General features: G+C 45.5%; 1 long non-coding RNA gene across 1 annotated transcript in view; it reads left to right on the top strand.

The window, feature by feature from the left end:
* The first annotated feature begins 9,351 nt into the window (after window positions 1-9,351).
* Window positions 9,352-17,014, top strand: part of LOC137657868 (uncharacterized) — a 91,385-nt gene continuing 83,722 nt past the window's right edge. Inside the window, exon 1 of the long non-coding RNA XR_011047231.1 lies at window positions 9,352-9,764. This is a non-coding gene — a long non-coding RNA (uncharacterized lncRNA). The remainder of the gene's footprint in view (window positions 9,765-17,014) is intronic.

The following is a 17,014-nucleotide window of genomic DNA, read 5'->3' as shown; positions in this document are numbered from 1 at the left end:
GCGGCCTCTCCCGAGAGGCCGGCGCGTGGTAGCGTAGACCGCAGTGCTGTTAACCGATCCCGGGGTGAGGGAGAGGTAGTTGCCAACCATAGCGAGGCGGCTGCCCCTCCTCCCCCGGAGGAGGAATTTGTGTCTAATAATGATCTTTTGCAGCTTTGGGCTTCCTTGGGGCTACAGGGTTTGCCCTCCAAGGAAGCTCTGTTTGACATGATCAAACTGGGTGTGGCCGTCAAACAATCGCCAACTTCAGCGGAGATAGATCCTCTGTCTGTGGTTGACGTTGTGGTGACGGAAACATCCCGTGGGTCTAGTCAAACGCCCGTTCCTGTGGCTGAGGTAGCTGAAGGCTTGGACTCCCCCTACGAACATCCTTCGAGTGAGGAGCTAAGTCCCACGGTCTCCCCTGCCGGTGTTTCTCCCTCTCGGGGGAGTTCACTAACAGAGACTCCTCTTCGGAGGCCCATCGATGGTCAGCTTGCTGATCCCACGGCCCCTCGTGGGCGTATAAGGCGTAAGGCTCATCCTCCCCTTCGCCGTAGAGGCCTTCCTTCCCCCTTCAAAGGGGTTAAGAGGCGCCTCTTCAGCTCGTCGTCGCCAGTCCTCTGCGGAGGAGACGAATCGCCGTTCTCCTGTCCTGCCAGCTACCAACTTAGACCTCTCCAGGGATCGTTTGCGATCCCCTTCGGAGGATGGTCGTCCTTCGGGACATTGTGACCTGGCCCCCAGACCATCCTCTTCCCGTGACGTGCCACCTGATACTGCCACTGCGCAGTCTCCAAGCCCTTCGGGGCTGAAGGGTCTTGAGCGCAAAACTGCGCCTCTTGCCCTCAAGCGCTAGGCACCGCCTGAGCGCTCGCCTGCCGATGTTACTGATGTTCCTGATTTAGCTCCTCGGCGCTCACCCTCAGGCGTTCGCGCCACCGTTCCTGTTACGCGCCAGGGTCCCCCTGCGCGCCCACGCCCTTTGGCACCCCGGCGCCCTCCAGCAGTTCCTGAGGTAGCGCGTCAGCGCTCACCTGCACATACGCGCCCAGTTCTTGATACGGCGGTCCAGCGCTCACCTGCGCATACACGCCCACCGGTGCCCCAGAGGCCACCTGCGCCATCGCTCCCATCAGCAGTTCCTGATGTAGCGCGCCAGCACTCACCTGCTCATACGCGCCCAGTTCCTGACACGGCGCTCCTGCGCTCACCTGCGCATACGCATCCACATCCACCAGCGGCCACTTGCGCTCACGCGCCCTCCAGCGCCTCGGTGCCCTCCAGTTCCTGCTTCGACGCGCGTGGTCCACGAGGCACCTAAGCTGGCGCACAGGCGCCCACAGGTTCCTATGGACTCGTCGCGCCCGTCTGGGGAGACGCGCGGTTCCAGCTCCAGCGCCCACGCGCTCACCAACGCGCCCTCGCGTTTCTACATCTCAGCGTGTCGCCCAGGAGGCTCCCAAGTTAGCGCACGGGCGCTCACGGCCGCCTCTGTGCTCTCCCTCTAGACAGCGTGAGCTTGCATCTGATGCAACCGCGCACGACGCTCCAGTAACGCGCCCCGTTCCCGCTACACTCCCCGTTCCTGTATTCAAGGCGACTAAGGTTGCCCTTCAACGTACACCAGAGCGTTATCATCCAACGGCGCGCCCTGCGAGGCCGCCACAACAACGCACTCCGGTGCGACCGCATCCTGATACACGCCATGTGCGACCAACGCGCCCACAGGCGAGTATGCCGGTCTTATCCGACCAGCGCCAACCGCCGCGACCCTGCTCCAGCGCTAACGCGCCCTCGGCCGGTTCTTCCGGACACGCGCTCAGGCGCCCCCGTTATCTCGCGCCCTTCAGGGCCGCACCAGGTCGCTGCGCGCTCGCACGTTCTTTCGCCTCGTGCTCCTGCTCGCCATACGCCCTCACCTACGCGCTCTAGCGACGACGCTCCCGCTCCATCTGCTGCGCGCCCACGCGCCCGCACTTTCACCAGCACGCCATCGCTCCTGAATCCCCGCCTGCGCACCCGCCCCCGCCCGCGCGAGTTTCCAGTATCGCACCAACCATTCACGCGCGACCCTGACCAAGGCCCGGCTTACGAGCCCCAGCACGAGCGCCGCCAGGCAGACTCCTCGTCGTCGCGTTCCCCTCCCCGCAAGCGCTGACCTGCGCGCTCGCCGGAGGAGGGCCGCTTCCCGGACAGGTCTAGGGACTCTATTCTTTCAGCCCTGCTGGCGAACCCTCGTTTGTCGACTCCTCCTAGGGATCCCTCGATCCCCTTCCCTCCAGAGGGGGTGTCTGACAGCACGACTGTCAGAGCAGCCCAGGTTCGGCACCCTAGTCAGAGCCCTTGTGCATGCTATTAAGCCCGCCCTCTCTGCTCGAGTCCTGTATCCCGCCCAGGAGGGAGCCTAAGGACTCTAAGACGATTCCCAAATCGTCAGCGAGGATCAGGCAGGAAATGTCTAGAGCCGTCGAGGATGTCCACGTGTCCCCCCAGGAAGAGCCACTGGGGACGGGAGACTTCGCTGCAAGTCCTTCGGGAGGAGAGCACCAGGAGTCAGAACATGCGTTCTGGCAAGTCCTGACCCTCATGAGGAACCTTAATGGGATCCCTGCACTGAGGTCCCACCCCGTGAAGGGAAGGACACGGTCCTGGACCGCGTCTACAGCACCCAGAAACCCTCTAGGGCCAGTGCAGCTTTGCCCTGGTCTCAAGGGACGAAGAGTGCCAGAGACAAGGTCGAGAGCCAGCTCTCTGAGCTTGCCTCCTCCAGCAGATCGAGTGCCGGTAATAAGCTCCTCCCTCCTCCTCGAGTCCATCAGAGGAGGTACTTCGAGATCCTTGAGGAGTCTTGTCTGAGTCTTCCCTTACACCACTCCGTGGAAGAACTCACTGGGGGAGTCCCTCTTGAGAGACTCTCCAACCGGCACGTGTCCTTCTCAGCCACTGAGATCCTGAGCCAGGAGAAGGTCACCAAGTGCGCCATGCAGGCGACTTAGTGGCTTGACATCTGGCTGGGGTCTCTGGGCATCCTGGTGCGGTCCGAGGACCTCTCCAAAGAAAGCACCAGGAAAGCGCTGGAAACCTTTCTTCTCTGGGGCACACAGACCATTGAGTTTCTGGCCCACCAAATCTCGAGCTTGTGGGCCAATACGATCCTCAAGCGTCGGGACGCTGTGGCCGAGAAGTGCAGAAGCTAGCAGGCTCACACTCTTCCGTTCTCGGTAAGAGCCTGTTTGAGCCTAAGGACGTGGAACTCACTGCTGAGAGGTGGAGGAAATCCAACCAGGATTCTCTCATCCACAAGGCCCTGACATCGAGGCCCTACAAACCTCCAGCAGTCCAGCAGCCCCGTCCGGCTAAGGACACATAGAAGACGACCACCGCAGCGAAGCCCAAGGTGTCTAAGCCCTTTCCTGCCAAGAGCAGAAGGGGCAAGAAGTCCTCCAGGGGAGGCAAAACCCCTAGAGGTACCAGCCGAGGCCAGAAGCGCTAGGGTTGGCAATCCCCCTGCATGTCCACCAGTGGGGGGGATGCCTACAGAGTTGCGCGACAAGGTGGCAGCAACTCGGGGCAGATGCCTGGACGGTCTCCGTGATCTCTCTAGGTTATTGCGTCCCATTCACAGACTCTCTACCTCCCCTGACATTGAATCCAGTGTCGTTGAGCTCTTTTGCCATGGGATCGGCAAAGGGGCAGGCCCTCCGGGCCGAAGTCCAGACCATGTTGGAGAAGGACGCTCTCCAGGAGGTTGTAGACGGGTCCCCAGGCTTCTACAGTCTACTCTTTCATGTGAGAAAGGCGTCTGGAGGCTGGAGACCATTCATCGACCTCTCGACCCTGAACGGGTTTGTCAAACAGACTCCGTTCAGCATGGAGACGGCAGACACGGTCAGACTTGCAGTGAGACCACGAGACTTCATGTGCACACTGGACCTGAAGCACTCGTACTTCCAGATCCCAATCCATCCGTCTTCAAGGAAGTACCTGCAATTTTGCCTAGACGACAAGATCTACCAGTTCAAGGTGCTGTGTTTCGGTCTCTCCACAGCCCCTCAGGTGTTCACCAGAGTATTCACCATCATCTCTTCGTGGGCCCACAGGATCGGCATCCGTCTCCTTCGTTATCTGGACGACTGGCTGATCTTAGCGGACTCGGAGGCAACCCTTCTTCGCCACCGAGACAGACTCCTCGAAGTTTGCCAGGATCTAGGGATCGTGGTAAATCTCGAGAAGTCCTCCCGGCAGCCCTCTCAGAAACTGGTATATCTAGGCATGGTCATAGACACCAATCTCCACAAAGCCTTCCCATCAGACGGAAGTATAGCAAGGCTGAGGAAGGTTGCTAGACCTTTCCTCAATCGAGAAGAACTCCCAGCCCAATCGTGGCTTCGTCTCCTCAGCCACCTCTCCTCCCTGACCCGTCTTGTTCCCAACGGTCGCCTCAGAATGAGATCCTTCCAGTGGCGACTCAAGTCTCGGTGGAGTCAAGGACACGACTCCCCCGGACACCTTGATCCCGATGGGACCTGCGGAACAGGCGGACCTCGGTTGATGGGTGGCAGACGAGAATCTATAAAAGGAAGTGGATCTTATCGTCCCTTCCCCGGATTTGATGCTGTTTTCGGATGCATCAAACAAAGGGTGGAGGGCCAACGTTCTGAGCCACAGGACCTCAGGCCTATGGTCAGAATCAGAAAAGTACCTTCATATAAACCTGCTAGAAATGAAGGCAGTATTCCAGGCTCTTCAGAAGTTCCACCAAGTCCTGGCGGGCCACTCGGTGGTGGTGATGAGCGACAACACCACAGTCGTGGCTTATATCAACAAGCATTGAGGTACCTGTTAATATGCATTATTATTATTATTATTATTTTTTTTTTTTTAATGTGCCAATTTGAACATTCATCCTCATTTGCTTATGGCTAAAGTTAAACAAAAAATAATATATATATCCAGTCACACTCCTAGTAAACATATTTTGACGTGTTGTTAATATTTTTTTTTTTAAATTGAGATAGCTGGCCGTGCTTATGTAATAATTATATATTACATGTTTAAAACACATGACCTAATAGGTCACTGTGGAAGTAGAAGCGAGTGTGAGAAGTGCTGTAGTCATATCATAGCAGGATGCGAATACCAAACCTCAGCGATATAACATTTTTCATGAAGAGTAAACACTAACCCAGTCCGTGAGAAAGTTTCCCAACTGAGTATCTTCCGGTATTAATGTGGTGTTTACATAAATCATTATGTGCTGAAATAACTTTAACATGCATATGGATATTTGTAGCAGTTTACTCGACGATGTCATACGGAATGGTCATCCGACCAAACCAGCTATACTCCTGTGATGGAGATGTTAACACTGTTGTTCTTAAAGAATAAACCATTTTAAAGTTAACTTACTTCGACTTTACTTGAAGATGTAACATACCAACTCTAATAATTAACACATTTTATATGACATTTGAAGAGAACCCAAATGTGTGTTAACAACAGTAGCACACTAATATATATATATATATATATATATATATATATATATATATATATATATATATATATATATATATATATATATATATATATATATATATACCACCTCACCAGAAAATGACTACTCCCTCTCTCCCTTGAGTGTGACACACACATATATATATATATATATATATATATATATATATATATATATATATATATATATATATATATATATATAGAGAGAGAGAGAGAGAGAGAGAGAGAGAGAGAGAGAGAGAGAGAGTGGTGTGTCACGCTCAAGAGGGAGTAGTAGTCATTCTCTAGTGAGGTGGTATATGTATATATATATATATATATATGTATATACATACATACAGTATATGTGTGTGTGTGTGTGTGTGTCACGCTCAAGAGGGAGAAGTAGTAGTCATTCTCTGGTGAGAGATGGTAACCAGAGAGGTGCTCTCGGAAACCCCCCACCCTATCATTATGGAACCAGCGGATTGTAGTCAAGAGGGAGGGGCGGGAAGTGTTGGACGTTTTCGCAAGTGCGCATTTCTATCTAAATATTTAGATGTCATTTTCGACGGCTCGATAACACTAGTTCTTCATTTTTAAAAAAGGTATGTATTTGACTTTTTACATGTGGGCTTTCTCGTATTCTCATTTATTATTTAACGTATTATACTAGAGTTCCAGATTTTTTCATACTTAGGCAATCTCTTGTGCTTGCAGTGGATGCTGGAAATAGGGTACCAAGTTGCCATAGAACCTTGCAAACAATTATTTAATTGCCGTATAGTCCAACTTGCAAATTAACCAGTGTAGAAGTTTTATTCCAGCTGTGACCAAGTTGTGGAATGATCTTCTAAACGGGTAGTTGAATCAGTAGCACTTCGAAAGTTCAAACTCGCTGAAAATTTTATGTTGAACAGGCTTACATAAGTCCTTTTAGTTAATATATGATACTCTAATTTCTAGCGAAAATTGAATTCTCTACAAGAAATGAACGAGTGCTGGCTAGTTTGGTATTTTTCTCTATATGTATAATAACTTATGTATCGGGTCTATGAAAATGTGAAGTATGTTTTTCAATCATGAGTGTGTTGTTTACATCTGCGAGACTGGAGGGAACTTATTGTGCATGCGTTCTTTCCCATGGTTTGGGGAGCTTTCTGTCCATTTACAATGATGTATTTGTCAGGTTTTTTTTTCTTTTCTTTTTTTTTAAACCAATTAACAGCTTACAAGTACTTCCTCCCAAGTTCCCGGATGTTGTTCTACAACAGCCATTTTTTTATCACCTTCGCCCAGTGATAATTGCGTTTGTTTGCAATTGATTTTGGTGGAAATGCTCTGCGTCTTGTGTAAAGCTATTGTTTCTCACGTGAAATTTAAAATTTAACAGCGAAATAATGCCTCAAAGGTCCGATTCTGACTTAATTTTTGGGAAGGCCAGCACATTTCTACTGCAAAGCTTCTGTAAAATTTAGAGAGAGAGAGAGATTTTGCGTTTTTTAAGGTTTGTAGGGACGTCCAGGTAAAATAGTTGGAAATGTAGGGACTTTTCAGTTCTTCAAGAAAATATTTTTTTTTTTTTGTAAATATATTTATTTATTTACTTAATTAATAATTCATTTTTGCCCCCAAATGCTTTGTTTCAAAGTAAGCTGAGTCTCACTGGCATTCTCCAAGAAGAAAGCTTGAGAATGTCCAGACTCTTCTGCAAAAACTTCATTAAGCCACAGTATTTAAATGACTTATCCAAAATTGAGCCTTTCAGCTCAACTTATCTGCTCCCTCTAAATAAAATATGTTTAGGATCTGAATGTGAGAATATTCTTTCTACAGAGTCAGGAGGACTGGAAGTTGCAGATATAGATAAATTCAGAGAAAGGTGCCTTATATTTTATCAGGCATGTGGTGAAATTAAGGAAAGATTACCATTATTTGATCCCCTGTTTACTGACGTGAAATTCGTAAAGCCAGCAGTAGCACTAGATCCAGATACTAGGGACAAGTTACCTAGGCTGCATACTTTGATAGCGAAGTATAACCATTTGTTAGAGTCAGGAAATAATGTAAATAATGAGTGGGGAGATATACCTGCTTATTTTTATGTAGATAAGACTGAAATGTTGAAAAAGAAGTGATGAGGAGTTTTGGTCTTATTTAAAGAATCTCTGATCGATATGCATTTAGCAATATTGCCTCTCTTGCTGAATTAATTATAACTTTACCGCATTCAAATGCAGAGACGGAGATGAATTTTTCAGTTATGGTAGATTCCAAGACCAAGACACGTAACAGAATGGGGCCAGAACTCTTGGGCTCAATTTTGCTTGTCAATTCAAATTTAAATGCTAGAGATAAATCCTGCCTAGATTTTGCTAAAGAAATTGATGAAACTCATATTGCTTGTTATAATCAAGCAATGTATGACTTCAAATAAATCTTTCAGCGGAATTTTCTTGTTTTGTTTTTAAGTAATCCCGTTTAGGTTATCAGTAAATAATATTTAAAAGCTCTGTTTTAATAAGTTTGACAACCCTTATTATAATGATTACTCATGTAATTACGGTAGGGACAACATAGGGACATTTTCTTGTTAATGTAGGGACGTGTAGAGACATTTTGATGAATCCGTAGGGATTTTTCAAGCAATAATGGACATTTTAGTTGGCAACACTGCCTTCGCCTGGCACCTGCAGTTTCAACTCTACCACCATCATGTGACGACGTCCCCCAGGCCCCAGGGGGAAGTTAAGTGAAGCACATCAATTTATTTCAAAATTTAGTGTAATTGTGTTTGTTTGCAATTGATTTTGGTGGAAATGCTCTGCGTCTAGTGTAAAGCTTTTGTTTCTCACGTGAAATTAAAAAATAACAGCGAAATGATGCCTCAAAGGTCCGATTCTGACTTAATTTTTGGGAAGGCCAGCACATTTCTACTGCTAAGCTTCTGTAAAGATGAAAGAGAGAGAGAGAGAGAGAGAGAGAGAGAGAGAGAGAGAGAGAGAGAGAGAGAGAGAGAGAGAGAGAGAGAGAGAGAGAGAGACTGTCAATCATAAGGTAAGGATTTATTTGTGATTTGCTTAGTTTTGTGACCTGGAAAGGGGAGTCCAAGTAGCGGTTGTGACTTGGGAGGGTTTGTGACCTGGGAGGGGACCATCCGGACGGCTAGGGGTTGTGACCTGGGAATGGGGGTCCCGACGGCTAGGGGTTGTGACCTGGGAAAGGGGCTCAGGTGCTGTGACCTGGGAACTACTAGGTTAGGTTAGGTGGGTTTGTTAGGTTTTGTACCCTTTTGCAAATCTCAAAAGTTTTAATCACGTTTTGGCCTGTTTTCAGCCACTTACATTATTGCTGCAAATCACTCGTATATTACATTTCCCTACCAAAAAACCCCGGTTTCCCACTTAGGTCCCCCATAGTTGTCTTTATGTAAGGGAGTCCAAAAACTCATGAATGGGTGGTTTGCCCCAATAATCAAGGTCAGAAATGCATAAAACACAAGATTGTGAGTAGGAATAATATATGGTTCATGTATTTGGCTAGAAATTAAAGTCTCATATATTTACCGTCCTTTTATAGATTATATATCAAATATCTGTTTTAACGTTAATGTTTTTAAAATATTTTAATTTTCATTACTTCTTATATCGTTTATTTATTTCCTTGTTTCCTTTCCTCACTGGGCTATTTTTACCTGTGGGAGTCCTTGGGCTTACATCATCTTGCTTTTTCAATTAGGGTTGTAGCTTATAATTGGGCTTATCAAGTACATATTTGTTAATCAAAATGGTATCTTAAGTGAAACGTTAGTACATTTATAGAATTTGAGATTGCTGTAATCTTTTGTAATGATGACTTGTTTATTTTTCAGGTCTTGTAAGATCCAGGCACAACCAACCTCTTGGCATGTGAATGGGTGTCAGCGCATGGCTATGTAGCCAGAAATCATAAATCCACTTTATGGCTGTTGTGGCCTGATTGGTAACGTCTCTGCCTGGTGTTTGCCAAACGGGGGCTAGTCCTGCTCAGACTTGATAGTGCCTTTAGTGTCTGCAACCTTACCATCATTGTGAGCTAAGGCTCAGGTGTTTGGGGGAACCTATAGGTCTATCTGCTGAGTCATCAGCAGTCATTGCCTGGCCTCCCTGGTCCTAGCTTGGGTTGAGAGGGGGCTTGGGTGCTGATCATATATGGTCAGTCTCTAGGGCATTTTTCCGGTTTGCCAGGGCAATGTCACTGTCCCTTGCCTCTACCATTCATGAACGACCTTTAAACCTTTAACGGTGAGTTGACTACCTTAAGACAGTAGTGGTGGTTCCCAAGGAGACATAAAATGAATTTAGATAGTTAAAATCTCTTTAAATACAGTTGAAATCACTATGTTCAGGTTTCTCAATATTTCTATTTCAAATAAATATCATTTTATGTCTTCTGTGGCGGCTTCTGCATGCGGAAACCTGGCGGTGGTACATATTAAAGGATTTCGCCTCCTTTAATGTAACAGCAGCATGTGGCACCACTACTCTTTGAGGTAGCTTTTACTTTTGTTTTTGTAATCACAACATCTTTAAGAGATTCAATACAGTAAAGTGGCCATATACAAACTTTATATGCTATCGATTAGGAATGTTATGTGATTGTTGCAAGGATCCAGAATTAGTGAAGATTATATAAAATATTTGTCATTTTCAGATTTCATTTTTAGATTTCAGTTGATTTGACATTCTAAAGGTTAGCAATAGTCGTATTTAATGAAAAATTAGAATGGACATATTTTGTAATAAACAATGGGTTTTAAGGCAGTTGCCTTAAAGGGAGGAGTATATTGTGCAATGGGTTTTTAGGCATTTACCTTAAAGAAAAAAATACATTGTGCAATGGGTTTTTAGGCAGTTGCCTTAAAGAAAAAAATATATTGTGCAATGGGTTTTCAAACAGTTGTCTTAAAGATAAAATGTATTGTGCAATGGGGTTTTAGGCAGCTGCCTTAAAAATGTTTTGTGCAATGGGGTTTTAGGCAGTTTCCTTAAAAATGTATTGTGTAATGGGTTTCTAGACAGTTGCCTTAAAGAAAAATACATTGTGCAAATGTGTTTTTTGGTGTTAATGATGAAGGAAAAACAAACCAAAATGCTTTAGCCCCTTTAGTGGTTAGTCCTCATTGCACTGGATACTGGAGTGTCTTAGCATGTTTCTCTTGGCCCTTATCAACAGCCACTTTCTACCAGTACTCGTGTTCACACTTCATTCTTGAATAACTAGCTTAGATGGTCAGCACTCTTGAGTGATTTTTTAGTTACTTTTTAGGTTAAGCTAGACTAGATAAAAATTGTTAATCATGTGTTAACTTCGAGTTCATCTTCATTATGATATTAATCCTTTCAGCAGCTGCTGATGAATGTCTTTCACAAGCTCAGTTCTATTATTGTATTGCTGAAAGTCACAGTATTCATACTCTTGTCACCCTCCATTTCAGTAAAGTAACACTGAATTCCCATCTTCATTTGATTTCATGCAATGAGAAAACTTTTTCTAATCTTTTAAGTAGGGATTGATACTTTAGTAAAAGGAACAATGGCTTATTGACCTCTAAACTTTGGGCGGTATTTATTTTAATGGTTTAAGGAGTTAACTATGTTTTCCTCTCCTTTTATCCTGAAACTCACGAGTTGTGATTTTGTTAATCTAGGAATCGCCGTCCCACAACTTAAAAAGAAGAATTGTTTTTGTTGTTAGGAAAAATCAAGAAATTTTGGTCTGTCTCGAACTCTTTTAAGTATATCTGGACCTTTGGCTATAAAAGTTTTGAATGCTCAAAATGTTCTTTCTTTTATCCCAGTGGATCCATAGGTTGCTCTTTTATGGGAATAGCTGCCTTCTACTAGTATTAATATCCAGTCAGATCATCTTTGAGAATTTCCGATTATCTAGGTCATATCTGATCTAACAATATGCTATCCCCATTGTTTTCTGTAAGGTTGATGGGTTTTCAAACATTGGGAAAGTATCTGGCCTGGATTTTAAACCTGGTTCCCAAAGATGTTTGAAAGCTCCTATGTACTTCTCCCTTGGCTACCTTTAAGTGTGTATGTAGAACTGCCAAAGTGCTGAGTGTTGATGTTACTTGTATCATAACTGGGTCTAATCTAGTTTACCTCAGCTTAACTTGTAAGACTAAGGTATTTCTGCATGATGCATAAGGATCATCGTATATTTTGATATAAATATTTTCCTGTTTACCCACTTCATAGTAATTGGATATTATCCTTCACAGACACCTTTTTCTTTTATTGTGAGTATGATTTCAGTGAAGCTGAAAACTTCTGTTTAGATTTATAACAAGGTGTCGGTAGTTGCTGGCAGGTTAAAGGGATTCTCCGCCACCCACTAGTAAACCAAGAAGTCATTTTGACTTAGGCTGATGAGCAGTACAGATATACTCTTGGTCTCCCCAACTTGACTGGTTTAACTTTTCTTTGCTCCTACTCTTATACAAACCTTTTGGTCTTTACTAAGGATGTATTATTCTGGCATAGCTGGAAACTACCCATAAACTTTTTACACGATATAACAACCTGCTGCTTTTTGTTTGGGGTTGGTGGTGGGGTGGGGTTGACACACTCGCGTGCTTTATATCACTTTTGGTTTTGGCTTGGTGGAGTGAAGATGTGATGTATAGCTCTCCCGTAAACCCTAAAATTGGATTGGCTGTAAACTCACTTTGCTCTCTTCTTTCTCTCGGCTGGTGTCTGGTCTTTTGAGGGCTGCCAATATGCGGGTTTACCCAAGCATTGAAGGTCGCTCTTGTGGAACCTTTGTTGACTAGGGAGACGGATCATCGTTCTCTTTACCCCACGTGCAGACAGACGACGCTCCTGCACTTGGGGCTATCCCTATGGAAAGCGTCCTTTTCCCACTGGGCATGGTGTTACGTGACAGAAGGTCTAAAAGTGATTCTTCTTCCTCTGGGTCTAACTTCTCTGGTGCCTCATCCTCTCCCTGCTGACTCTGTTCATTCGGTCTCTTCCGGAGAACGGACAAGTAAGAATGATGACCGTTAAGACCCCCGGACAACCTCTGGGTATGGAGGGTCCTGTTGCTTTCCCTATCGAAGTGAGTGTCCACACCCAAAGGGTAGCCTATCTTTTGATGCTATGAGTCAACTCTGGCCTTCCCTGGGTCTTTTGAGTTCCCTCTTTAAGGAATGGCTTTTGGAGGTGCTGAAGCTTGGGGCATGGCGGGAGCACTCATCTGCCTCCACAGGTGTTAGTCACATCCTTCACTCGAGCCTCTGAAGTGGCGTTCCCTTAAGAAGGTCTCATGCCTTTTGCTTCTCAACCACCTGAGGATCCTGACCAGATCCTTTGGAGTGAACATGCCAGCCAAACTTGTTCAGCCAGCTGATCATACTTAGCTTGCTGTGTGTGTTCAGCAGGAGAAAATGTCTGTTGCTCCATCCTCTGAGGTCTCCCCCTTGATTACCTTACAAGCGGGCATTAAGATTATTCTATGCCTCCCTCCAGCTCTTTGGAGTTGAGTACTTTGGAGCATCCTGACTATAGTGTCAGCCCCTCGCCATTGTGCCCCTAGGGCAATGTGAGTTTCGACAAGTCTCATTAGGCCTGACCTTTTGGGGTTGTTGACTCAGGTTTCTACCTTTACAGGAAAGAACCCACTTGTTTTAATGTTCGTGAACGATGGCAGCGAGCGTTCACAGACAAGCCCCCTCAGCCTTGCTCGCTTGCCTATGAACGGCTGTCTCCTCCGGTAGGAGTGTACAAGGCTACTCATCAACCTACTGCATGTTCCCTGACAAGTGTTCGTGCACCTTTTCATGCTGCTATGGCTGGATAAAACTTGCCATCAATATAAAGTACAATCAGGTTTATTGACAATGTCGGTGGCAGTATCTGCAAAACATGATAGTGGTTAGGAACTGACACCATAGAGTAAATATGATTATATTAATGTGACTTAGTACTAGACAACAGTATACATTGACCACGAACAAATATACATACAGATTACAGTAATTACAATTTGGGTGTTATCCTTGGAATTATTGATATGATATAAAACATGGGCAGTAACAGCCCTGAAATATATATTATACATCAATAACCGTATTCACGTGATTTACACCCTTCACTCATACATATTAAATATGGAAGGCTGGATATACATCGACGGACTTAGTATGATCCCCGATACCTTAATGATAGTTGTGCATAGTTTACTAAACCTACCTAATAATCTAAAGTGAGCAGTAGGTGAAAGATGAGCGAGAGTGAGACTTGGCTTGGGCTTCATGTAAACAGTGCTTTCCCTGCTCAGTTTTACCAAATCCTTAACAATACAGTGTTACCATACCATAACTCTTGATCCCCCTCAAACCTTGTAATTACAGTTACAAGCTCAACTATTCCATTATTCAGTCCTGAGACACCTGCCAACTTTGTTTTTTGGTTACTTAATGAGGGCGTGAGGCAGGTAGTGGGGAGGGTAATGTTGAACACCATCATGTCCGGTATCACATGACTGGCTCCTGGTGGCACCAAAGCATGGGTGTTGCTTGTTGGTTTTGCCTCTTGCTACCTTGATGGGGGTAGCTTCATTCGCATTTGGTTGGGTGATGGCACACTCAAGGGTGGTGTTTCGCCTGTGAAGGGATATTTAGGGGTGCTTGCAACTGTAGTTTGTGTAGGAGGAGGGTGTGACATATGTTGGGTAACGGGGAATAGGGCACGGAGGTTTCTCTAGTTCCGCATACCTAGTTACCCTGCTAGAGCCATTAATCCTAATACTGTACAGTGCGTCTCATGGTCCAAAACCTCTGTGATTGTGCCAGTTCTATCCCAGCACTTTGGATGATAGCCTGCACCATTCTGAAAACACTTGTCCCCAATATGTAGTGGACGAGCAGGCCAAGAATGGGCATCAAGGGGGACTTTTGATTTGGCATACCTTGTGCAAATAGCCAACTCTATTTTCTAAGCCTTTGCTAAGTGGGTTTTCATAATTGTGTTGGGAAACATTTCTAGCTGGTTTACAAAAGCAAGCAAGTCTCTTAGGGTTCTTCCAAAGATAATTTAGGTAGTAGAGAGATCACAGTCAGGGTCTGGTGTGTCTCAGCTGTGGGAGGGCTTGTAGAAAGTGGTCATTATCCGGTTGGTCCTATGTTGGATCTCGGGAGTCTCTTTGTACTTTTGACCGCAACTTCTGCCCTGGCATTTAACTGTGAGTGTTATGGTGATGACATGTGATGTTTGATCTCCATCTTGAGGAAATCTTTAGTGATGTTGGCTGTAAACTCTGGACCACTGTCACTTGAGGGCTCCTCCAGGGCACCAAATATTGCAATTTAGCAAAGGCATCCAATAAAACCTGTAGCATTGGTGCGAGAGGATCCTGGTGGGCATAAAAACATTTCAACCAACCTGATAGGCAATCCCCTATCACCAGGTATTTCTGACCCTCAAATTCAAAACAATGAGCAAAGATTAACTTGAATGAAGTTGATTTGGGCATTGTTGGTGTTACTGGGAGAGGGGCCAGTGATGGCACATTAAGGTTGCAATCTGCACACCTTACACATATTACATGAATATCTGCAGCCATACGTGGCCAAAACACAGTGGCCCATGCATGTAGTTCCATCTGGTAGACTTCTTGGTGAGCTGATTGTAGGCTGTTCAAAACTTTTCGGCAAAGTGAGGGTGGAATGTCAACTCTTGATAGAGGCTGGCTCCATCTGATATGTACAGTGCATTCTGGTATTCCCAGTAAGGGGTGGCATGTGGCAGCTCTTTGTCGGTGTCTTGGAAGCTATCCTGAATTGTCCAAACAAGAGCCTACATATGGTGACCCTTCAGAGTTTCTTCAACAATGTGTGACCATGGGAGTAACATAACCGCAGCAGCTTCCCTCTTGTATGGCAGTAGCTAAGTGCATGTTCCATCTGGTTGCCAGTGCTCAAGGCACCTGTGGGCTGATGGTGAGGGTTGGCAGGATGTTGCTTCTGCAGCCAAATTTGATTTCCCTGGCATATGCATCATTCTGAAGTGCCATTGCAATGTTTGTAAAGGTATATTTGTGATCTCAGTGAGGGTGAGGTCAATAAAAATCTTGACCAGCTGTTTGTGGTCCCATTACTATCAAATTATTGCAACCGTGGGTGAAGTAATGTTTGTTCCAGACTGCAGGCAACTGCGAGTGCGTCTCCTTATAAGCTGTGTATCTTGATTCTGCACTAGAAAGGAAATGGGAGCCTTCGAGGTCAATGCACCATCCACCCATGCAACAATCTGGAGTCTCTGAGGTACAGGTGCAGTGTTTCTGTAATAGAAAGTATCCGATGCCTCTTGTCAATCAATCGGGTTTAAGGCAGGTCATTTTGGATATGTCAAAGATCTTCACATCCTCCTTGATTTCTTCAACGATGGCACCTTTCGAGGCTTGGAATGCCTCTTCAAGCATGGGGGTCCAGAAGAACTTTTATTTTGTGCTGAGGAATGGTTGAATGGAGTCATAAAGTCTCTCAGTTGGGCGTAGTTAGTGACTTAGGTTACTAGACCGAACCAGCTGCAAATATCGGTTGTAGAATTTGGATTAAGGAACTCTTGTCATCAAGGAACTCTCTGATGGCATCAACGAACTTGGCATGTGGTTCAATGGACGTCAATTATGTGGAAACCAGCAAAATCTACTTCACGGTCAGGAAACTGAAATTTGTTGGGGTCGAGTACAATGCCTGCGTCTTCAACAGTGTTCAAGAAATCTACTGTGCACTACCTGTGGTCCTCTAGATTCTTATCTTAAATGATGGTGTCATCAACGCATCTTTCTTTATGCTCAAAGTAGGAGAGGATGGCATCAAATTGTCGGTTGTATCCATCGCTGGACGAAAGAAATCTTTGAAGGGCTCTACGGTAGCGCCATCTGTCAAATGGGGTAATGAACGTAGTCAGATGCCGGTCAAATTCACACAGAGGAGCAGAGTGGTATCCATTCCAAGCATCTGCAAGTGGTTTCCACCCTTTTACTGATAGGCGTAGTGCTAGATGAAAGGGTGACTGCTGCAAATGTTTCTTGCTTACAGAATTTATTCAATGGGGAAAGGTCCACTGTCCTGCGTGGGGTACCATCATGTTTTTGTTTGACTACCATCCTGTGGTACCATGTTGCTGGCTCACGATAGGAGAGACTTTCTATAACACCCAATACCTCATCATGGAATAGGTAGTCATGTACTTTCTTTTGCCAATGTACAGGAATAGGTGCAACAGTGTGGTAAGCTTGAGGAATGGCACCTTCTTCTAGGTGTATTTCCACTGGAGGACGTCCATAACTGGTAAGGGGTGGTGGGGGTATGTGTTGAATGTTGATGATGCATACTGGTCAATCAGCCAATTCCTCATCTTTACATAGTTCGCAACAGCACAGGAATTGGAGCCCTTGTCATTTTGGGGCGAGTAGGCGTGCAAGGCACGTACAGTGGTCATTTCCCTTAGTTCCCTTCCTGCATCCCTTGTTC

The sequence above is a fragment of the Palaemon carinicauda genome, chromosome 1, assembly GCF_036898095.1.
Source record: "Palaemon carinicauda isolate YSFRI2023 chromosome 1, ASM3689809v2, whole genome shotgun sequence".
Taxonomy (NCBI): Eukaryota; Metazoa; Arthropoda; class Malacostraca; order Decapoda; family Palaemonidae; genus Palaemon; species Palaemon carinicauda.
The sequence above is the reverse complement of the archived record's forward strand: the minus strand, read 5'-3'. Positions and strand labels throughout refer to the sequence as shown.